Here is a 24,504-nt window from a genome sequence, read left to right as displayed (position 1 = left end):
GGCGGCCCACGATCTCAGCGACGTGTTCGGAGCTGGGCACTGGCTCTTCCTCCGCAGCAGGGCCACCTGCTCCCCGTTCAGGGTGGCCGCCGCCGCCCCGCAGCTGCCGGGGCCGTAGGCGTGGGACAGCATCGCCGCCATCATGCCCTGGGCATTGTCCCCTCCATACAGCACCCCCGCCGCCGCCTCCCGCTCATCGAAGCCCGCGGCCGGCAGCAGCTCCGAGCCCAGGGGCCCGTGACTCCCAGTTTTTAAGGGACTCTATTCTCTCCCCTTTCTCCTCCAGACCAGAGGATGGGGATCCCTGGCGGAAGTGTTGGTTGGCTGAAAATACAAAAAATTCCTTTCCAAGTTACCACTGAGGTTGTCGGCCAAGGGGGCTTCTCTCTAAAGGAAAGAAGTTTATCAGGCCAGGTAGAAGGGGGGGGACTGCTGGAAGTTTATCGGGGTCTGGGCAGAAACACTGGTCAATAAGGGATATGAGATTCCTACTCTGGAGAAGAATATATTGGGAGATAAAATTGAATCAGCAAAATGTGGGCTGCTGCCTAGCCCATGCAGTTAGCCTGACTGCTGGCAGGTGGTGGGACCCCCAGGCACGTTTCTCCCCACCCCAACCCCACCTTCTGTCAATTGGATAAACCACTTCTGGGTGTGGCCAAGCCCACCTGGAAAGCTACCCTGGCTCTGTGACCTTCCAGCTGATTGGAGAGAGGCATATTGTGCCAGTGTAGGTTCTGTCCTATAGTTAGTATACCTCTGAGTTAGTTATGCCCCTTCTTACTTGCTCTTTAAAAGTATACGTGGCTGTGAATAAAGACAGACATGTTCACTGAAGCCTGTCCCCAGTGTTTGTTGTGGGAAGAACACCATCGCCCTGCCCTCCCCGGCAGTGTGGATTTGCAGGACAAGCTGCAGCAAAACAGTACACCATCTGTCCTAATTTTGAACCACACTCTCCTGCTTGAAATTACACTGCTTGTCCTTGTGATAAAAAGCTATGACATGAAACATAGGTATAAATCTGTCTGCTATGGATGATAACAATGTAGAATTTGAACACAACTACCACATCCTTTTGGCAAGCTAAAAAGCATAAAATATTCCCTGTACTCATTAATTTAGCAATGCACAAATGAATTCAACCATTGACACATGCTAGACCCTGGGGATGCGATAGGTGACAGTGTGGACACAATCTCCATCTTCAGGAACTGTCATGCCAGCCATGCCTGCACAACTACTGTTCTAACACCCCCCCAATTTTTTTGTTTGAAATGCAACCAATGCAACGTTAAATATTTGTTCACATTAGTATTTTTTAACTGAGAAGATTTGTCCCTCAAGGGGTATTAATACCTGGAGGCACTGTTGGTTTCCACAAATGGGGGAGGGTAAAAGCAACTGACAACTACCAGGTAAAAATCAGGGATGTCGCTAAACATCTACGAAACACAGGAGAATCTCGCGACAACAAGGAATGATCAGGTTCCGAACTTCAGCGCCAAATGAAGAAATGCTGACGCTGTAAGATGTCTGTGGTAGAGGCTCTCCTTGAGGGCTGTGCTCGGGTTTGGTGCTCAAACGTCCATCCTTGCCATTCGTTCATAACAAAGTATGGCTTCACTGTTGCCCTCTGCGAAACACTTAAATAAGCATGAACATGAATCCTTGTTAAGCTCTCCAAGATAACTGAAGGAATGGGAACATGTCCAACCGCTTACAAGGTCAACATTATTCTAGTATCAAGCTGGACCATAACACTACAAGAAATCAAATCATAGGCCAATATCCCTGATTGAAGATAGAGGCAAAAACGTTCAACAAAATAAAAGTAAACTCTATTGGAATACTCTTTCTAGCAAAAATTTGTATGTTATAAACAAATTAAGTCCAACACTTAAGAGAATGATTTTCTGCATTTTCTGGAGACAGCAATATCAAATAACTTGGAATATAGGTTAAAGTCACCCCAGTGACTAATGAATGGTTTTATGTGTGTTTTTTTTTAAAGCTTTATCTGAAGGCCAGGAGAGAGAGATCTTTTATCTACTCATTCGCTCCCCAAATGCCCATAACAAGTAGTGTTGAACCAAGACAAAGCTGAAAGCCAGAAATTAATCCATGTCTCCCACATAAGTGGTTAGAGCCCAGCTACCTGTCTCATCACCGGTGCCTGCCTACATCACAGGGTGCACCTCAGCAGGAAGCCGAAACAGAGCACAGCCAGGACTCCCGTTTGGTATGTGGTGTGAAAAGCAATGTCATACATGCAGCATCAAACACCCACCTCCAGAAACATTCTCAGGCCATGGAAATAGCTGTATCTTAAAATGTCACTCATGAGTTTTAGTTCAAGTGGCCCTTTCCATAGTAATTGTTACTGAGGCACTGTAAGAGTGATACTTGGTCCCTCAATTTTCCAAGAAGTCTTTGGAAATCTATATAAAGACATATAATCTACCATTTATGCATTCAACCATGTATTTATAAGTATGGACACTTAGATGTTATGCCATGTGCTATGATTAAGTATCTTTTTACAATATTATTACAGCTTTGTCACTCCAGCATGTGCTTACCTTGATTTTAGCCCAAGCACCTATGTACCTGTTGCTATAACCAGGTTTTACAGGCTTGTCATGAATTCTCCCTTCCCAAGTTCCAGAATCCATGGTTCATTGATTGGATAACACGGAAAAGCCAAAATCTTGGTTCTAGATGTGTTCACTGCAGTGACATCACTTCTATGCCCTATTAGGTGACATAACTAGGAAATATGTATACTTACAAATACCAAAAGCTTTTTGAAAGCATCTTTTTGCTATGCTGACACATAAAAGACATATATACTTAATAAAGAAAACTTCCTGAGTTTGGGGATAATTAAACCCCCTGAAACCATCAGTACCTTCAAGGCCATAGACAGTTCTATCAACTCCCAAAGTTTTGTTCTGTTTCTATTCTATGAACACTTAACACAAAATCTACCCTCTCAGCAAATGTAGATATGCAATGCAGTATCAGCTATAGGCGCCACCCTATACAGATCTTGGTCTTTTTTGAGTCATTTATCTGTCAGGTTAACAAACATTAGTTTTACTATCTCTACTTTCACAATTTCCACTTATGCACTGACATGTCCTATTGCTGCATTCTTGCCTGATAAATCTATTAACTGGCTTTTCCTTGTGTATGTCCTTGAGTACTTCCAAAATAGGTGCTCTCAAATATTCTGAACAAATGTCAATGTCTAAACTCTCTCAAGATCAGTTTCTGCAGACTGTTTTTCTCTTCATTTTTGAGTAACCATTTTGTTTCATTGCATATTGAGTAATTCTTTTGCATATCAAATGTTAAATAGTTTATAAAACAGAAACACTAACATTTTCAATTTGCTCCTTCCAAAGAATGACAGATTATATTAGGCAAGTACCTTGACTGGTTTTTGAAGTGTGAACTCCATTGATCTAGTAGGAAGCAGCTATAACCTCTTCTTAATTCCCTTATCGTTTTGCCTTATAATATTCTGCCTGAGCCCTTTGAGCATTCTTCAGGGTTACTTGTGGAACTAGGCTGCTTGTTATGTAGATTTTTCACTCCCACCCCTAATCAGTTACTATGGCTTTTCTGGAACTGTACTTATTTTCTAATATATATATATATATATATGTGTGTGTATATATATATATGGTAGCACTTGGCTAATAATGTCTCAATCCTGTACAACACTTGATTTGCATTGTTTACATAATCCTTTCCCTTGAGCTTTAGGGGATACCCAATGTGAAATCCTGTGTCATTGCAAATAATCCCTGTTGCAATTCTTCTATTTGAAGTGTCAACTCCTCCATAGTTTGTGCTTAGTTTGCTTGTGCCTTTAAGAAGATTTTGATATATATCATAAGTGATATTATCTGGGGGGAAGATAAACCCAAGAAAATCTGTTAAAAGAATTGAAACTCCTTCTAGTGAGTTTCTGCTTACAAAATTTCCTCAAAAATAAAAATCTAATGTTGAATAACTATTCTTTGTTACTAATCATTCTTTTTTTTATAATTTTTTTTAACTTTTATTTAATGAATATAAATTTCCAAAGTACGATTTATGGATTACAATGGCTTCCCCCACATACCGTCCCTCCCACCCACTACCCTCCCCTTTCCCACTCCCTCTCCCCTTCCATTCACATCAAGATTCATTTTCGATTATCTTAATATACAGAAGATCAGCTTAGTATACATCAAGTATGGATTTCAACAGTTTGCTCCCACACAGAAACATAAAGTGAAAAATAATAGATGATTTTTTTAAATGATGATGAAATCAGATCAGACCTATTGTCATGTTTAATCCCAGTGAGAGTCAAGTTGGGAGTTGATAATTTTTTTTTTTTTTACAGAGGATCAGTTTAATATACATTAAGTAAAGATTTCAACAGTTTGCACCCCCATAGAAACACAAAGTGAAATATATTGTTTGAGTACTCGTTATAGCATTAAATCTCAATACACAGCACATTAAGGACAGAGATCCTACATGAGGAGTAAGTGCACAGTGACTCCTGTTGTTGACTTTACCAATTGACACTCCTGTCTATGGCATCAGTAGTCTCCCTATGCTCCAGTCATGAGTTTCCAAGGCTATGGAAGTCCTCTGAGTTCTCTGATTCTTATCTTGTTTAGACAAGGTCATAGTCAAAGTGGAGGTTCTCTCCTCCCTTCAGAGAAAGGTACCTCCTTCTTTGAAGACCTGTTCTTTCCACTGGGATCTCACTCGCAGAGATCTTTTGCCAGAGTGTCTTGGCTTTCCATGCCTGAAATACTCTCATGGGCTTTTCAGCCAGATCCGAATGCCTTTAGGGCTGATTCTGAGGCCAGAGTGCTATTTAGGACATCTGCCATTCTATGAGTCTGCTGAGTATCTCACTTCCCATGTTGGATCACTCTCCCCTTTATTTATTCCATCAGTTAGTATTAGCAGGTACTAGACTTGTTTATGTGCTCCCTTTGACTCTTAGTCCTTTCATTATGATCAATTGTGAACTGAAATTGATCACTTGGAATATTGAGATGGCATTGGTACATGCCACCTTGATGGGATTGAATTGGAATCCCCTGGTATGTTTTTAACTCTACCATTTGGGGCAAGTCAGCTTGAGCATGTCCCAAATTATACATCTCTTCCCTCTCTTATTCCCACTCTTATGTTTAACAGGGATCACATTTCTTACTAATCATTCTTTAGAAAATACAAGGATAGCTTAAAGTTGGAAAAATTTAAATGTTTATTTTGATGCAAATTTTTTAAAGATTGCAAAGGTAGATTTAGAACATTTCTGTCTCTCTCTGCTTCTCCACCTGCTGGCTCACTCCCCAAATAGCTACAATGGTCATGCCTTGGCCAAGCTGAAGCAGGAGCTTCATTTGGGTCTCCCATGTGGGTGCAGGAGCTGGAGTACTTCTGCTGCTTTCCCAGGCACATTAGCAGGAAGCTGGATTGGAAGTGGAGCAGGAGTTGAACAGGCATCTATCTGGAATGTAACACTGCAGGTGGAGGCTTAGTTTTATATACCACAGTGCTGGTCCTGATGGAAAAATTTTGAAATCCATGCATAGTTTTTTCACAATATCATTTTTGTGAGCTTTTTGAAGGCCAGTTGTATGAATGGATTAAAAAATTTTGTACTAAACCTTAATTCCTTCTCCACTAACTTTTTGACATACACTTTGTGTATCACTGCAAATTTGTTTTTAGGACAGTTTTGACATTAATCCAAGTTCACTGCTTTCCTCTACTACAAAGGCTGATTAGTTTTTTTCTTATATAAAAAAATACACAGCAATAAGAAAGATTTTATTCAGCATAGCTATTTGCATAATGCCCAAACGATTTTTGGAAAAAAGCAATATGAGAATTACTGCTCATAAGTTAGGCATTTTCATTATATAAAGAGTATGTAAATGGTCAGTGAACTCAATGGATCCAATCAGTTTTCATTGTTAACACATTTGTCCTGTTTTGAGAAAATAACTTGAGAGAATGTTGGACTATGTTCATGATGGTAATAATAGATTCCCATACACCTGGCCTTCTGATTGTACTTCATGTACATTATGTGATCTTTATAACTGAAAGTGAGTATTCAACCTTTGTGTAAATTACCTGCCAAAGAAAATGTAGGTAATTTTTCCAAAGCTCCAAAGTAAGAAATGGAACTAGGTATTAAAGAAAAAGTGAAGTGAGTAAAACTGGAAAAATGCCACAGAGAAGGCCTAGAAAAATTTGCAAAAATATTGGGAAGTTGATATAAAAATAGTCAAGAAATGATATTCAGAATGTTCTTACTGAACAGTGACATCAAGCAATATGGTAAAATAAAAGATTGCAACTTTCACACCCCCACAAAACATCAATTTTGATAAACACCTAAATCTGTAGGAAACCAGGAATCTGGTATAGATATTTTCAACTTTTCATCCCAGCAATAAGTTCATGAAAGATACAGGGAAGCAAGTGGGCAGGATAGTATCAGCTTACCTATGTCAACTCTGCCCCAAGATAGCACATTTCTGTGCCAAGAGAAATACTCTTGGTCAGAGATTCTACCGTGGAGGGAGACAAAAGTGAGTAACCAACTAATTCAGCCATGTTGGATGAGGAAAATGTGGTATACACAATGAATTATTGTTCTACCTTTTAAAGTAAAAATGCCATTTGCAACAACACAGATGGATCTGGGAAACATTATGTAAAGTGAAATAAGCCGTATACGGAAAGACAACAACATATGATCTCACTTACATGTGTAATACAAAAAACAAGCTCATTGAAGCAGAGTGCACAATTGGTGCTAACAGGAGGGGGGGTTTGGAGAGACTTTGGTCAAGGAGAACGAAGTTTCAATTATAGAAGATGAATATGTTCTGTTGAAAGCATTTATGGGCAGAAAATGCAAATGAGGTACAGGAAATGAAACAGAAGTGCAAAGACAGTTGATTAATTACAACTCAGTATTGGCCTTATTTGAACATGATGTGGACTGTTGGTCAACTGTGATTGACGGAGACTCGGTTATTTATTGCTCCTGACTCCTGTTCAGTTGATGTATTAAGTTAGATTGCAGTTAATGGAAGTGCATAGTTATGGAGGAATCCACAGGCCAAATTTAAGATTTTCATGTTTCTGTAAAAATCTATACACTTAAGCTACACTGCTTATCTGGCATGTTATGTGTTACTTTAATACTTTAGTGGTACATAATTACTTCTGACTAACACAACTTTCAGAAAGGTTTATTTCACCAAACTAAGTGGTATCCAAGTATCTGATCAAACACAATACAGCAGTTGGCTGAGATTATGAGAAATAAGCTCTTTTATACCTTTAGTTCCCCTTTTTCTTCAACTGAGAGAAGGGAAAAAAATTCTTCCCAAGGGATCTACTATTTCTGGTTAAATCACACAATACCATTTTCCATGTCTTTCTCATTCTCATCCCTAAAGGAGAATTAAGATATTAATTAAAATATGAAAGTCTGCAGACTACTTGCCCATACAACTATACAGCATTTCTAATCTTGAAAAGAAACCTTTTTGCCTACAGAATGACTAAATTGCAAGCTAAATATTAATGTTAGAATATTCTTTATGTGTACTATAAGGGTTTTAGAAAGTTCCTTAAAATGGATAATTTTTAGAATAACTAAAGTTAATACATTCAGCTAAATGTTCATGTAACTAAAGTTCAATATCATTGTGTCAGCTCGAACACTTGACCAATGAGTGCTTTATTTCCTTTGGAATCACAGACCTACCTCTTATTTTAGTGGGCGAGATACTCAATAATATGTTAAATAACCTCCATATACTTAGATGTCAGGGGTTCAATTTGATGGAATTTCTCTTAAGGAAAATAGAGAAATGGTACACTTGAAGTTCACCAATTAGGATAAGAAAGAATGAAAGAAGAGCCCTTAGCCTTATGCATGGTCAGAGGGCTATAGATCAGAAAAGTGCAAGATGCCTGACATTTTAATTTTTTCTGAAATTGCAAAGGTGCTATATTAATATCCATGAAACAAAGGAGGAAAAGTTAGCTCTTAAATGAAACTCTCCTTTCTTATAGTCTGGTTAGAAAAACCAACTCTCTACAATCATCTAGAATCTTATTTTACTTTTAATACCCTTGAACTCCATAAAAATACAAAACTTAGCCAAGAAACCTAAACAAATGAACTACGTGTGCTTTGACATGCAAAATGGATCTAGGACTTGGTATTATTAAAATGTCAGCAACATTTTGCCTGCTGGGAGCACACATTTTCTTCCCATTTTTCAATTTTTCTCAAAACCTCTTATTGCATATTTTATGAACTATTGTGGCCAGGGCTCTTAGTTGGTGCTTCTTTAAAATTATAGACTCTGGAGCTCATGTGGCATTTTGTTAAGTGGTTGTTGCACATGTTGTATTGTCAAGAATTTCAAGGAAACAACGCAATGAGAAAAAAATAACCTTGTAATAGTCATTCCCTGTGTATGACACTCAGAAGCAGAATTAGTAAGAATTCACAGAGGCAGCAAACTAAGCTCCTCTGTAGCATAGCAGTTAGAAAGTGTGAAAACAACCAATGGAATGGCTATTTTAACATGGAAGTTATGTGTTTTAGGAATACGTCGTATATGAAGCTCATGGGCTTTCCTTTCATTTTCTATGGTGTAGTCCAAAATGGATGTGTGTTCTGCCTCTTTGTCCCTCCCTCTTATTTGCTTCTTTTCCTCTTTCATCAAAAATTCTATCACCAAAAAGTAGGGAAATAAAGGAGTTCTGCATACTGGTAAGCGGTGGAATATAATTTCTGCCCTGAATTCTCTTATAGTTAGTAGAGTGAAAAAAATCCATTTCACAGTGCTATAACATACTAAACTCATAAATTTCATTCCTTCTAGAAACAAAAATGTGCAGAGTAGGAAAAAGTATGAACGCTTTACAAGTGTCCTGATGTCTTTAGGCAAGGTAGAAACCAAGCAGGAGAGAAGTAGAAATTATAGCAATAGATAAGCATGTGTAATATGACATTAAAAGGTAAGGGGCAGGTGATTCTTGGCAAATGCTTGGACCAACCAAGAATTTATGCATCAAAGTTGCTTAAAACCACAGGATCCAAAACAGCATTTCTGACCACAAAAACAGGATAATCAAAAAAAAAAAAAAAAAAAAAAAAAAAAAAAAAAAAAAAAAACAGTGTGGAGAGAATAGGTAGATAACTACTGGCCTCGATGACATATGTATCCTAAACGTGTAAGGGATATTGAAACCAGTAACTCTTAGCATTGAAGTAGAGAAAAATGATGACCAAATCTGTAGTGTACATTTTTATCAATGGTAAGAAATTGCTAAATATAGGATCCATATTAAGAAATCAGTAGCAATTAGTGATTTTTTATACTGTATCTTACCTTCATAAATTGCATAATTTCAAACCAGGTCTTAAGTTCTGATGTTCCTCATTCTGTTAATTGACCTATTTATAGTATGTGTTCTTGGCCAGATGAACTGGACAGTTAGATACTTATCTTCAATATTTTATAAGTACAGAATAAAAAAGAATTTTATTACCTGACATTGAATAAATGTTGTGGAAGCTGAATTATCTTGTTTTAGAGTGCAAAACTCACGTATATGTAATTGAAAATGGATTGCACCTCTTCCATAGTTTTAGGTAAATGCTCAGTGCTGTAGTGCTGAACAATTTATATTCTCAAACACAATTCATTGTCTCTTTCCTGTATCTTCATAATAAAAATTCAACAGTATTGTTGACTGGTTTTCAAGTAAACTTAATCAGTAAATTTATTATCTTCCGTATAGGTATTGCTTCTTCGGCTTGTGTTTTCAGAGGAAAAATCTAGATGAATGTTAGCAGTCAGAAAATAAATACAAGTCACTAAGATCTTACTAAGAAAAGGTCTCAGCCCTTCACTAGGCTTTTCCTCGGCCATTGTTGCCACACCTGTGGCGGATACATCTTGCCCACCTTCGTGTTTCCGGAAAGTACTGCTCTGGTGTAGTGGTGATGATTGATCTGGCTGCCCGGTATGCACAGGAGGCAATTTCGGTAGAGGCTCTGCTGAGGGTAGCTCCAGTCAGCCTTGAGTCACTGAACTGCCTCCCTCACTTAGTCCTCCTGGGACAGGACTCTGATAGTGACTCATAACAATGTCACATCAATGATCCTCGGAGAAGGAAATCCCCAAGAGGCCTAGTTTAGCTACCTTTCCTCAGTAAGACTGAATGTAGTATATGTGTTTTATGAGAAAAAGCAGGAAACAAAACTTGAAAATGGCTATTTGCATTTGTCCAAGATGATTTTGTCTTTTGCTTCTATCCTGCAAACACCATTAATCAGATCAGAGCTGTAAGTTGTGAAAGTCAGTTTCACTGCTTCCTTATTAAGTATTTCAGTATCTGCACTGGCACTCAATGCGCTGAATAGATGGTGTGGTCTTTTGATATTGACCTGGGCTCCCCTGATATTGACATGTGTATTCTCACTTTTAATTTTCTATTATGTCTACAGTTCATTTCCTTTCTTAAATTCTTAGCATCTCATTTTTCAAATATTCATCTTCAGCTCATAATACCAGTGTAACACCATTTATCCAGAGAGTCATTTACTTAATAGTGCAGTGTACAAGTACTGGCTGTTTGGTTAGTTCTTGTCAATTCTGTTCCCTGTGATGTAGAACCTCTCAGAGCACATGACCTGGAAAAACGAAATCAAAGCAGACAAGAGTCTGGAACTACCAAGGAGAGAGAGACACTTACGGAATGCCTCTAAGCAACTTTCCAGTTAAGAAAGCAAGGTGAATATGTAAAAGGAATCCAAGAGTACATTATATAGTACTTAACAAAAACATAACTCTGTGAACACTAGAACAGAGGGCAATGGAATGTGTCAATAGTGACTTTAAAGATAACCGAAGAAAAGCCATAACAACAAAAACAGAGCTGTTCCTCATGGGACCCTAAAGAACAGACCTTGGTAGAAATAAGAAATTGAAAGCAATGGTGCTATAAGACAGGAGTTTATGCTTAAAAATTTCACATGAGTACTAAGGCCATTATCAATAGGTAGATCAGTAGTGTTCGTATTTTCATGAAAATTTTAACTTAGGAAGACAGAAGAAAAGCATAGGCAAAGAGGCACTGGAATGCACATATTGAACAACACTGCCTTAAAATCCTCCTCAGTTTGAATAAACTCTGGGTGAGGATTCTCGATAAAACAACAGTGACTTATCTTTTCTTAGAGCATTTGCTTGCATACTTAAGTCCTAGAAGCTTCTTGCCAGTTTGACTACCCAGGGATATCTTTCTGCAGGACCTGAGCACCATGTCTTAAATGTGATCACTAGGCAACATAATGTCCCTATCTTCTACTTGTTTGGGGGTGTTGTGGATATTTAACTGCTCAGTGAGCACTCGAGTTATAAAGCTGCATCCTATCAAGAAGAGAGTTCACTAATTAGCAAACACGGATGGCTTATGACTTGCTCTTTGTCCCAAATCCTTAAAATTCTACCATATTTTGTTTTAGTTCAGAGTCAGTTTTAGTCCATTTCTTTCTAGAATATCCTTAATCTTTTTTTTTAAAATACTATCCAGTGGATTTTTGTTTGGATGTGTACAATAGAAGTCTACATTTTTCTGTCATTTTAAAGTCAATCTTGACAAAATTAAAAGTTTTCAGAATGGTTCACATAGAAAACTCAATTGTATAGTATATGTGAGATAAATGCAAAATAAAATATTTGGAAACTTGGAAAAAGAAATATGAACCAGGGAAATATAAACATGAAATAAAGCCTGAGTGTAGAAGTATGTAATGTTGTAAAATGAAAAAAACATGGGAATATTATTAAATCTGTATAAATCAGTAAAGATAATGCTTATAAATATGCATATATCAAATAATATGACATACACATTTTTCACTACATGTGTATGTAAAAATATATATGCAAATATACACTTACATTTTTGACTTCCACATATGAAGGAAAGTATGCAGTATTTCTTTCTCTGGCTTTCTGTACCGAGTATAATCTCAAATTCCATGCATTTTGTTAGAAATGCTAAGACTTCATTTTTTGATGGCTGAGTAATATTTCATTGCATATGTATACCACAATTCACCCATTCATCCACAAATTTACATTTAGATTGATAATGTATCTTGGCTATTGTGACCAGTGTATAAATTAGCATGAGAATTCAGGCATCTATTGCATATGATGATGTCATTTTCTTTGGGTGTCTAACCTGTAGTGGGATTGCTTAGTCGTCTGGTAGATTTATTTCCAGGTTTTTGAGAAACTTCAACACTGTTTTCCATAATGGCTATACTAACTTATATCTTCACCAATAGCATGTTACAGTTCCCTTTTGTCCATCACCTTACCAGCATTTGTTACCTTTTGGTCTTTTTGATATCTTAGTCCTAACTGGAATAAGGTTCAGAGGAGCATCACCATTGAGACAGCTCAGCTGCAAAACTGTCCCCGGCTGCAATATTTCTGTGATCTTGGTTGTGGAGTGCACCCTCCAAATCAACAAAATATCTGCTTTCTGAAAACACACTATGACTCCTTCATGATTTATGACATTAATAGAAGCCTGAAGGAAAGAAAAAGTGACTGAAGATAGAAAAAGAAACATGTAGTATATCTGAGGTTGATATTTGTCTAATCTAATCAGACTGGGTTGGAAAACTTTACCATTGCACTCCCTGAAGATGAACTATTCCTTAAAAAGCCATTGAAAACATTCACCTCTTCAATGCATTGTACTGTCATTTTCAGAGTTCAATATTGGTTGGAGTGTTGGGGCTAGAATACAATTTCATGTGGTTAAACTTACGGTGAGGCTGTCGTTAACCACACCCACATGGAGGTGTCAGAATGGTGTGGTAGTTAATGCCCCTAGTGAATCATTCCTATCACCTTTCCAGGTATTAAGCAATATAATTAACAAGTGAAAGATCCAATGTCTTCTGGTGGAGAAATAGTTGCACAGCTCACCTGTGACGGTTAAATGTCCTTTGGAATGGTAGAGGTAAATGTCTTATTTAAAACGAAGTATTGAGGGGAGGATGTCCTTAAGTCTTGTAATTTTTTAGATAAGCTTAAGTGCCCAACTCCATTGCTCGTCTCCTTAGGTGCTTCTGCAATTAATGATGAAATTAGTCTCAAAGAAATAAAAGTATATTATTGCAAAAATAAAGGAGGTAGTAAGAAGTGTGGGAGTGAAGGAGGATGGGTGGGAAGGGTCATTATGTTCTTACAACTGTAAGTATGAGATAAAGGAAGTTTGTTCCACTTATATAAACTTAAAAAACTGTTAACAACATAGTATGCATGAGCCCACCAAAGGCTTCCCACAGTACTTCTTGATAATTTTTGATACTTGATCATTTTTTTCCTCTCTCCCCCATTTCCATCTTCCTGCTCTTTGTTCCAACTCTTTCCAAACACACTGATGAAATAGACATATCTACTATGCAATAAATGCAAAAGATTTCATATACATATGTACATCTGTTGACACATGTATACACATGTATACAGATGTGTATATGCATACACTAGGGTGAGTGCTTTACTGAAATTACTCATTTGCCAATGAAGAATTTTAAGTAGGCACTTCGATAACCATAATGGAAATGAGATGCAGATCCTTTGAAAATTTTTACAAGGACAAAATTATTCAATAGCAGATAGGGGAATATCTTTCAAAATCTTGAATCCAGGGCTTGTAACCACGATATGCTGATATGCTGTAGGATTGCTTATCTGACACTGTTAATGCAGAGGCTTTAGAATATGCTCAAGTGTTTAATTAGCATCCTGTTTTGCCCTTGAATGTAATAGTATCAGTGTATGGAGACAGTACTGGCTTATTCATACAGAGAAGATATTTCCCTCAACAGCAACAAATTGGTATTGACATCGTAAAGAGAACCTAGCGAACTAGGGCCTAAACTGTTTTCAGAAACGGATAAAAAAAAAGGGGGGGGGTGGAGCGATTGTTTTTGGAATCCTTGATGGGAACGATAAAGCAGGAGACTGATACTTCAACAATTGCTGTAACTTTATTTTGCAGCATTTTTTGGTTAAAAACCTGAACTGAGTGATGGCAAAAACACCAAAGAAAACACCGAAGTCAGCTGGAGAAATTGGAACTTCTGCTTCCCTTTGGTGCCATGGCTGAAACTGGACTTACTCTCCGACTTTAACAATTGACCTGGTTAGAGAGATTTTCCAGAGTGAAGTTTGTCAAGTGGATAATCCAATAAATTTTACCTGGTTTGCTGAGTTGAACTCTAGAGTTTAGAATTAAGGGTAACTGGATAAGGTATAACTTTAAAATACATATTCATGTATTTGAAAGGCAGAGTGACGTGGAAGAAGAGAGCTGTTTTCAGTCTGTTGGTCTACTCCCTGAACATCCGCAACAGCTTGGGCTGAGTCAGGCTAAAGCCAGGACACAGGAACTTCATTCAGGTCTACACAGGGGTGACAAGGACTGACGCACTAAGGGCATCGCCTGCTGCCTCGCAGGTGCACCAGCACAAAGCTGGAAAGGAAGTCTGGGTAGTACTTTCTCCTGGGCATTTCTGTATGGGATGTGGGCCTCCTACATGGTGGCTTAACCCTGTGCCCCACATCACCTGTCCTGACAAGCAAAGTTTGAGGAACTGAATAGTAGGGAAATTTAAGTAGTTAAAGAGAAAATTTAAGCTGGATAAAGGAATTTTTTAAAAAAATTACTAAAATGAGATAAGATGCATTGTTAAAATTCTGACAAAAGGACTATAAGGAGGATATTGTTGACAACTGGATGCTAGAAAATTAGAAAGCTAAGTGAAATGGAGAAATTCCCAGACAGACCCAAATTACTGAAGACTGTACATTTTAATCTCAAATTTCCTGAAAAAACTAAAGGCATAAATAAATGTAAAAGCAAACCAATTATATGGATTGGAAAATAATATTACAGGGGGATACTCCTCACATTTATCTACAGGTTCAAAATGATCTTTATATAACATTTTTAAAAAGCTGGAAGATTGTGAATATTTTACTACAACGCAATCCTAAATATGTGAGATACTTAAATGATTCCCATGACTGAACAATGTACCTTGACTTACAGAATGTATACACGTGTAACTGTAGAACTGGAGGGTCCTTGTCTTCACGCAAGAAAGAATTCAGGTGTGAGACAGAGTAAGTGGAAAGCAAATAGCAAGGTTTATTAGAGCAGGGACATCTGTAAGAACAGATGGGCACCTCTCCAGACAGGACCTGAGAGAGAGTGCCCAGTCGCTCAGACTGGGGGAGAGCGGGGTTACATGGTTGAATGGAGAGAGTACACCTGGGCAGGCCAGGCGGGCGGCTCAGCAGAGAGGCAGAGGGCTGAGCCTGCAGTCCGGTTGAGGCTGGGGGTTTTTAAGGGGATGGGTCTTGCCTCCCCACTTCTGCTCCTCTTGGAACAAAGGACTTTTTAGATGTAAATATGAAAAATTCCTATCTGAGTTTTCCCCCTGAAGTTATCAGACAGGGGGAAGCCTGGCTGGCATCGCCCCACCTTAGAGGAGCCTTAGAGGAAATATGGTTATCCGGTAGAAGGGGCTGGGCGCATTTGAAGCGCAGATACTGGGCTGCACCTGGAAGGTTATCAGGCAGAAGGGGCGGGGACCCCCACCTGCCAGGTTATCCGGTAGAAGGGGCAGGGCAGGATGCAAATACTGGGCTGCCCCTGCAAGGTCCTTGGGATGACTTTGAGATGCATAGGCTGGACCTAAGATGTCAACTCTTTAGGCCTTTGTCACACGCACATAAGCTCATAACTGACTTCCTACCTAACACATGTATCAAACCGTGAAATAGTACCCCATAAACATGGATAATCTTGATGTGTCAGCACAAAATTTAGAAGTTAAAAATGCATATAATATCACTAATAAGGAAATACAGATTAAAACACAATTACCATGGCACATCACTGAATGGTTAACAAGAATAAAATGGAAATTTTAAAATATTGCAGGGTCACAAAGTTAACCTACTGCTAATACACTGCAGAAATGAGGACCAAATCCTACAACTACAATTTTCACATGCTTTTAAAGTTAAGTATTCACTTTTTACATAACCAGAGACATGAAAACATGTAAACAAAGTATTGGGATACAAATGTTTACCTTATTAAAAAGCACAGAGGGAAAAGTATCTTAAATTGCCATTTTTGTGGACATTTCAAATATTTATAAAACAATGATCAAAAATGAAATGCTTGTACACTAAACTTGACAATCTCATTGCAAGAAAGAAACTAGCAAAGACATAAAGGCCTAGAACTTGACAAACAAGTTTGTAGTGATGGTGGTCAGACGTGTAAAAGCCTGGGATGAAGGTTTTGATGGATGACTGAGAAGAGATCCAGAACAGATATTTTGGAGGGAAGTTTTTTGCACCTTAATTCTTCGGAGCTACAACAGACACCTCAGTTACTGTTTCCAAGAAACATCGCTCTAGTATACAGTACAGATCTGATCAAGGCACAGTCCCCTGAATTCCAGCAGATGACTGTCTATATCAGAAACAGACCTCAAATCATGAAGTTACCATTCAACTTAATGTGTTGTGATACAGAATTGTGATGGTTACTTGCCACGACAATACAGATAGCTTCTGGTGCCCAGTTGCCTGTCTGTCGAAACACTAACATAGAAATTGATGTGAAGGTTTTTTTTTTTTTTATTAAATGTGGTTAATTTTTAGTTAAAGCTTCATGAAATAGCCTTTAACAGCACAGATGGATCTCATCCAATCAGTTGAAAGTCTTAAGATGGAGGTCCTCGCATGAGGAAGAAATTCTTACTTAGACTAATTAGAATACAAGCCTGCAGCATTCAGTCTTTTCAGAATGTTCAGCCTGTCAGTTTGTGCTGTGTTTATTGTACTTGCCAGCCCCCACCATTGATCAAATGAACCCAATGGTGCATAAAATTTCTCTTCCCCTCTAATAGCATGGCGGGAAGAAAGGGAGGAAAGGAGACAGAACAAGGGAAATGATACATGAACACAATAGAGTCTATTGATTGGGTTTCTCTGTAGATTCCTGGCCACTACACAAATCGGTGACTATTCTGGCCTGAAGCATCTGCGAAGACTTGGCAAGAAAAACTGGGTTGGGGCACAAATATTGTCACATATACTTAGGTTCTTACCATATGCCAGTCAATGTCGTAGGTGCATTGGATGTGCTATTTCATTGTATTTTCATAACTACTCTGTGAGCCCTAACACAATTTGAAAATAAGGAAATTTTGTTAAGCCATGGCAGAAACATTAACATAACTTAGCCAAGAGTACGAGGTAGCCTAATGGTGAAACCAAAATGTTCAAATTCAGGTCTTTTGAATCCCAACACTCAGGAGAACTGGACTTTGAGGGACTCATGTTGAAAGATGAGCAGTTATTTACTAAGTGCAGGGAAACAAAGGGGAGAGGGAAATGGTAGATAGTAAGAATGAAACAAAAAGACCATGTCCTATTGATACAAAGGTGGGAGTTCTGTGGGCTCAGAATGAGGTAGGAGAGGGTAATAGAATACCGTGGACCAGCATTGTGGCACAGGACGCTAAGCTGTCACCTGCAATGCTGCATCCTGAATTGGAGTGCTGGTTCAAGTCCAGGTTGCTAGACTTGCTATACTTCCAGTCTATCTATCTCCCTGGGAGAAGAGCAGCAGAGAATTGCCCAAATACCTAGGCCTCTGTCACCAAAAATGGAAACCTAGATGGAATTCCAGGCTCCAGGCTTAAGCCTGGAACATTCTTGGCCACAAAGAGTGAATAAAGGGATAGATGATATCTATTTCTCTCTCTCCTTCCCTTTCATGTCATGATAAATAATATGGGCAAGCTTTGATTGTCATATCGACCTAGGGGTTTCTTAACATTTTAGGAGAATCACATTGTTGTAAATAACTGAAATACTCACTGTAGCTTCAGTGACCTTGGATTTCATGAATGAAGAAAGCAAGATACTGAGAATTCTAGCAAGCTTAACTAAGTTCCAACTGAAAGAGAAGAGGAGGCAGGATTTGAACTAATGTAGTCTGACCACAGTGCTAGACGATGCCTCCACGACTCAGCCAAAAAAAAAAAAAAAAAAAAAAAAAAAGTCTGACCACAGAGCTCAAGGGAATGATATTAAGATCAGAGACACTGAATAGCTATTGTCATAATCTGCATGAAAGAAAGTGAAAATGTGAGCACATTGAGAGGATAAAATGAAATTATAATCAATGAATCAGGAATTAGGTTTCTATTTTTGTCTCCTACCTGCTTGTCCAATAAGTATTGGTTGATTGTCTTCATAAATCCAATCACAGGGCCCCTCCCACACAATGTAATTTAAGTTTACATTGTTGCTGAAGGATTATTGTGTTCTTACTAAGATCACTTTCTACTAATTCCATATTCAGCAAGCCTGGCTGTAAGGGATCTCCCTTACAGATAAAATGAAATCTTATATCCCTGAACTGACAAGTTAGATTACTTTTTGCAAGAATATTAGCAATTTTGCAATAGTTTATACTGAAGAACTTCGTCCAGCAAGGCTCTTCTCATTGCACACAAAATGTAATGTCCTGGCCTCTTCCCCAGCCTTGGAAGAGCCTCCTTGGTGGAGTTTTTGGGGCATGAGGAAACCTGCATGACTGTTCCTGCTATAAGTATTCTGTGTGCATGATGACTTTATTTGGTGCTGCATTATCGTGTGTATGTAGCAAATTTCAATTTGTCTAGGTACATTATTTGGTGCCCTCGCTTTGTGTAGCTGTCTAAAGTATTCATGACTCACGAACCAAGTTACACTTTCCTGCTTATAGCATTCAAATTATAAGACTAAAGGCAAATAGGACTGGCTGTTCTCTACACTTTTTTTTCTCACATACATTGCTACTCTGTGTGCTCATTAAAAAAAGTCTTACTGCAGAGGGTGTCAGGGAATAAAAATGATCATTAACCCATTACTTGAAAATAAGAAAGCTCTGTCCAAGTTGTCTGTTCCTAGTGAGTATCCCAGAATGTTCTGATTGGTAACAAGGCTATCAATAGATTTTGGGTTTTTAAAGAAAATGGAGGGAAAGAAATCCTTAAACATAGCTGACATCCAATGTTAAAGAATCGGGACCTTTTAAGTGTTTCTGAGAATGGGCACATAGGTTGTCTACTGAACAAAAGCAACACAGTAAGGGACTGGTGTGTGGGGAATATGCGTAATATGCACATTGCATATTATGAGCTCTGTTATGAAGCTAAACCAGGAAATATTTTCATTTCTGTTTGTATCGTGATGCCTATGGACAAATGCAGGCTGGACGTAGCATTTCCGTGTTAGTTGTTCATTGGCTAAATTATGATTCTTTAAAAAGAAAAAAACTCTGTGGTTGGGATTTAGAAGTAACAGAACCAGAAGGATGCCCAAGATAATTTTTCTGTGTCCTGTTCCCTCTTTGCCTTTTCTTATTACCCACCTCATGCTCATTCCCATTTCTGTACAAATCTCATCTGTTTCTTCTTTGGTAGAGCAGCTTTCTACACATGATCACATGATTAATGAGAGGGTCCACATTTCACATCTGGCGGACCTTAGGGGGGAATTGACTTAATGATCTCCTTTGATGCAATATAATAAAACTTTAGGTCAGTGGCTTATGTACTGAGCAAAACAAATTTCTGTTATGCAATTAAATACAGCTAGCAATACATATTTGCATGTGCACATACACATAGTTCAAAGTCCTTGCAAAGTGGAATTATAAGATTGGGTGCAAAACTGAAATGTGGAAATCCATGCATAACTTAATAGGCATTTTTCAAGGCTTCAATTGCACACGCATACACACAGAGGGGTTTAAAAAGTTGAAGATGGAATTAAGATAATACATGTTTTCTGTGAGCTTTTTGAAGTTTATGTGTATGTAAATATGGTTGTGTATATTCTACAGTGGTCTGAAAGAAAAAATATAATTGTCTCTATAGAAACTAGGCATCTCTAGTCAGGGATGAGTATTTCAAGTGGTATATCACTAGTGCAAGAAAGATCCAAGAAAACAATTAAGTGTCATTATTAAAAGTCCAAATAACTCAAATATGTGGATTTACCTTCACTTAAAACAAATTAAAAAAATTTACTTACCCAAATGCATCACTATTTCTGCATTAATCTAATTTTGAAACCCCGATCTGAAAGTTCTCAAATTTTATTCTGTTAATATTCTAATCCCCACCTGCCACCTCTGGCCAGGCCCCTCTTCTACCAAGTTAGGCTTAGTTTATGTCTCACCACCTCCATGAAATTTATATCTTCTCCTCTACATTTCCTTAACATTGACAACTAGGTTCACAATCTGTTTTCCTTAATCATACACTCCCTTTTGTTCATTAACTGTTCATGGCTTATGATTTGCTTCACCTACAGAAATTAGAGCTCCACAAATCTTAGACCATTGTTTGTACTCTAAGATTACCTTTTTCTCATCCCTGAAGCCTGTATTGTAACTGGTATCACAATGTTGAGAATAGGTTGGTAGATAGAAAACTAGGAACAGATCTGGGGAAAGTAAGGTTTAACATGATTTTCACAAAGTATATTGAAGAATTGAAGACCCCACCCCACCCCAAACACAAGCAGAGAGCAGAGACATAGTCTGTTTTGCAGGACACCATGGGCTAGTAAATACTATGCTAATATGGTAAAGGCTAAGTCCAAACACAGTGTTCGTAAAATGATCTACTGAAATAGAGCCTGGAGTGATGAACAGTTCATTTTCTTCTTATCAAAAGAATGTCTTGGAAGTTAGTAAAACTTAAAGATGACTATTTTCTAAGAGGAAAAGAGTTTTTGTTATAATAAAAATTCTCAATTCTATGGCTTGTCTACTTATACCACGAATATGGCTGGTGTTATGAGAATACTAATTTGGACTATGGAAATGGCAATATGAATTATCAAGGGTATTTAAAAGTGGCAACAGGGCCAGCGTTGTGGCATAGCAGGTTAGGCCATCATCTGTGATGCCAGTATCCCATATGGGCACCAATTCAAGACCTGGCTGCGCCAGTTCCAATCCAGCTACTTGATAATGCTCCTGAAAAAGCAGAAGATGGTGCAAGTGCCTGGGCCCCTTTACCCATGTGGGAGACCTGGAAGAAGCTCCTGGCTTCAGCCTGGCTCAGCCTCTATTGTTGCAGCCACTTGGGGAGTCAACCAGCAGATGGAAGATCTCTCTAACACTGCCTTTCAAATAAAAAAATATTAGGACAAATAGAATTGAGAGATCTTACTTGGTGACCTGAACCATAAATATTGATTATTTGCAGGTTTAGGATATAGCTTGGGTTCTAAGTCATGGAAAGCATATGTTGAGGTAAGACAAATTCTCTTATACTTAATTCCATTATTTTTAATTGAATATGCACATCTGCATTTAACACTTTAAGGATCCATATTTAATCTGGACTCCAGGAATAAGATGCAATTATGACTCCTTTTCAGAGGCAAACAGGCTTTAAAATGCACCTTGACTTGCTTGGCTGTCATTGTGAGTCAGCTTTGAAGTGGGCCCAGAAAGGTATACACACAGAAGTCATTCTACTTTAGGATGAAGTAACTGCCACAAACCTGAATAGTGGCACTTCCAAGCCATAACCTTGTGAGGGGGAAAATTTTTGTTTGCTATCTTCTAAATTTTTAAAGAAAAGAAATATGGTGATGCTTTCCAACAAAACAATTACCCCAAATTCCACCTCCCCCCCAAAAAACATAAACAGGTCATCTCAACATTAACGTAAAAAGATCTTAGATGTGATGCTTTGTAGGTGTATGGGATAAAGCCATCTTTGTCAATTTGGGATGACCATTACAGTGTCAAAACCTTTCAACTGTGTGCTTAATTCAAGTGAAAATGTACTGGAGAATAGATCCATACTTAAAAATATTTCCCTCCCTCCCTCCCTGCCGCACTAGCAAGAACAACAAGCAAATAACCTTTGGAGCTAACACTGCCTCTGGAAAGATAGGAAATCCTATTCACTGTTTGCATACAGTCAAATATTTAGTTGGTGCCTCTGCAGGTCCAATTAACGCTTTTAACAATATGGGTGAAATGTTATTGGATTATGTTTATAACCAATTATAATTGTTTTGGTTGAGTACTCCCTCTTGTAACCTTATTTACAGTTAAGAAAACAGCACTGAAAAGTGTTTGAGTGTGGGAAAAAAGAAGCCTAGGGAAAAATTGGAAGAACCATTTCTTTTCTCTAGATCGTGAAACTTGACCTCTTATTTATGTTTGGGCTTAAAACAAGGCTTTTTTCAGAATCAAAATGAAAAGTACTAGACAGGAAATATTCTGAGGAATCTTACTTTCTGCACCGCATGAGAAGTAACGTAATGGGTGGGAAGTGATATGCTAAGAAGGAGCACAAGCTGAGATCAAGTAGCCCAGGGTTCCAGTGTTAACTGTGCTGCTCGTGACTCACGTGCCCTCTGAACTTAGTGGTTTTTTTTTTTTTTTTTTTTTTTTTTTTTTTTTTTTTTGACAGGCAGAGTGGACAGTAAGAGAGAGAGACAGAGAGAAAGGTCTTCCTTTGCCGTTGGTTCACCCTCCAATGGCCGCCGCGGCCGGCGCGCTGCGGCCGGCGCACCGCGCTGATCCGATGGCAGGAGCCAGGAGCCAGGTGCTTTTCCTGGTCTCCCATGGGGTGCAGGGCCCAAGCACCTGGGCCATCCTCCACTGCACTCCCTGGCCACAGCAGAGAGCTGGCCTGGAAGAGGGGCAACCGGGACAGAATCCGGCGCCCCGACCGGGACTAGAACCCGGTGTGCCGGTGCCGTTAGGCGGAGGATTAGCCTAGTGAGCCGCGGCGCCGGCCCTAAACTTAGTGTTTTTCATCTGGAGCAAATGAAGAAATGTACATGAAAGGCTTTAAAAAGAGTCACAAGATACTGGGTATGAAATAGTGTTATAGTATGTATTTCTTATATTATTTTGAATTATAGTACAGTAAGATTTTATTCATGTAAAATTTATTTTAAGGAAGCACTAAGAGATTTTTGTTAATCACCCTTTGTCTTCTGTTGTAATTGGGCTATGAGTGTGAATAGGGTTTGCAAGAGGCAAAGGGGACTCCATGGTGCTCGATTGGAAAAGTAACTCAGTGGATGCATCCAAAGTTCTCACCAGAACAAGTGGCAGGATAAAGAACCACAAGCAATACCAAAGGACAAACAATTGAATGACTCTGCAAAACCTGATTTAAAATGTAGACTTTATTAGGTGTAGCTAAGACAATAGATCAGAGGACAGTTGTCATTGAAACCATATTGTTAGTGGTCCCGAAATGAGGAGCCATCTCACACCACATGGGGTCAGTCACGTGGAGAGGGAATATAGAAAATGGACAAGAGTGTTTACTTGGAAGTGATTAGGAAGGGACAGGAAAGACTAAGTGAGCAGGCTGAGAGTTGGCTAGTTTGAGTCATTCTGGGGGCATTGTGGGGCATAGGGATTTATCGGAGTACCTATACCTACCTTTGAGATGTTATGGGTGGGTGGATAGTGATGTTGACTTGAAGTCTGATAAGAGATTTGTAGGATCTGTGGGCTCTGAACTAGTTAGTTCGCATATGAAACAGCATGTAAATTGCTATTCTCAGAATTGGTAGAACCTTGGAAAGGCACAGTCTGTGGGGGAACAAGGTCCCAAATGTCAACACATCAGAAGCTTGCCTAGCAATTAAGAGGCTTGTTAGGCTGCCTGCATCCCATGTTAAAGGACTGGTTTTAAGCCCTGGCTCTGGCTCCTCATCCCTGTTTCCTGCTAATGAAGATCCTGAGAAGCAGTGGTGATCAGTTTGCTGGGTTTCTGCCAGTCATGTGACAGAGCTGGAATGAGTTCCTGACTGGCTTTGGTCTGCTCCAGCCCTAGTCATTGTGAGCATTCAAGGTGTGAACCAATGGATAACAGTATTTTTTGTGTCAAAATTTTTTTGAAATGCATCTGCATACTGCAGTGAAGGCCAAGGTACTTCACATCAGTTGTTCCTAGGTGTAGCTACAGTCTGCCTTCACTTAACAGTGGTAATAGCTAATCTTCCCAGCAATGTTTCTATTATTTTGTCTCTGATATACAGGTAACAGATGCTTCAGGAAGTTAAATAATGTTTCCAAGTGAAAGAATGATTTGATCCAGGTTCTATCTGGGTGAGCAAAGATCATGTCAGAGACTGCTCTTGAAGAGTCATCCTTAATACTCACTATCTACCGAGAGTGCATCTAATGACCTTTTCCTTGCCTCTTCATCCTTGATAAAACATACTCCAGCATTTAGTGATGCACTAAGAAGACTGAAAAGATGGAGCA

The 24,504-nt window shown here is 38.7% G+C and overlaps 1 long non-coding RNA gene across 4 annotated transcripts in view; it reads left to right on the top strand.

The window, feature by feature from the left end:
• LOC103351421 (uncharacterized) overlaps positions 1–24,504 on the top strand; it is a 107,794-nt gene that overhangs the window by 49,374 nt on the left and 33,916 nt on the right. The window contains exons 3-5 of one of the 4 annotated variants that reach the window (XR_007911116.2): positions 10,746–10,865; positions 13,013–13,116; positions 14,164–14,394. The exons of 2 other annotated variants lie outside the window; for them this stretch is intronic. This is a non-coding gene — a long non-coding RNA (uncharacterized lncRNA). Of the gene's footprint in view, positions 1–10,745; positions 10,866–13,012; positions 13,117–14,163; positions 14,395–24,504 lie in introns of those variants that run through there. One more of the 4 variants, XR_001795162.3, reaches the window with a different exon arrangement.

Source organism: Oryctolagus cuniculus, chromosome 15 (assembly GCF_964237555.1).
Source record: "Oryctolagus cuniculus chromosome 15, mOryCun1.1, whole genome shotgun sequence".
Taxonomy (NCBI): Eukaryota; Metazoa; Chordata; class Mammalia; order Lagomorpha; family Leporidae; genus Oryctolagus; species Oryctolagus cuniculus.
This window is presented reverse-complemented; position numbering and strand designations above follow the sequence as displayed.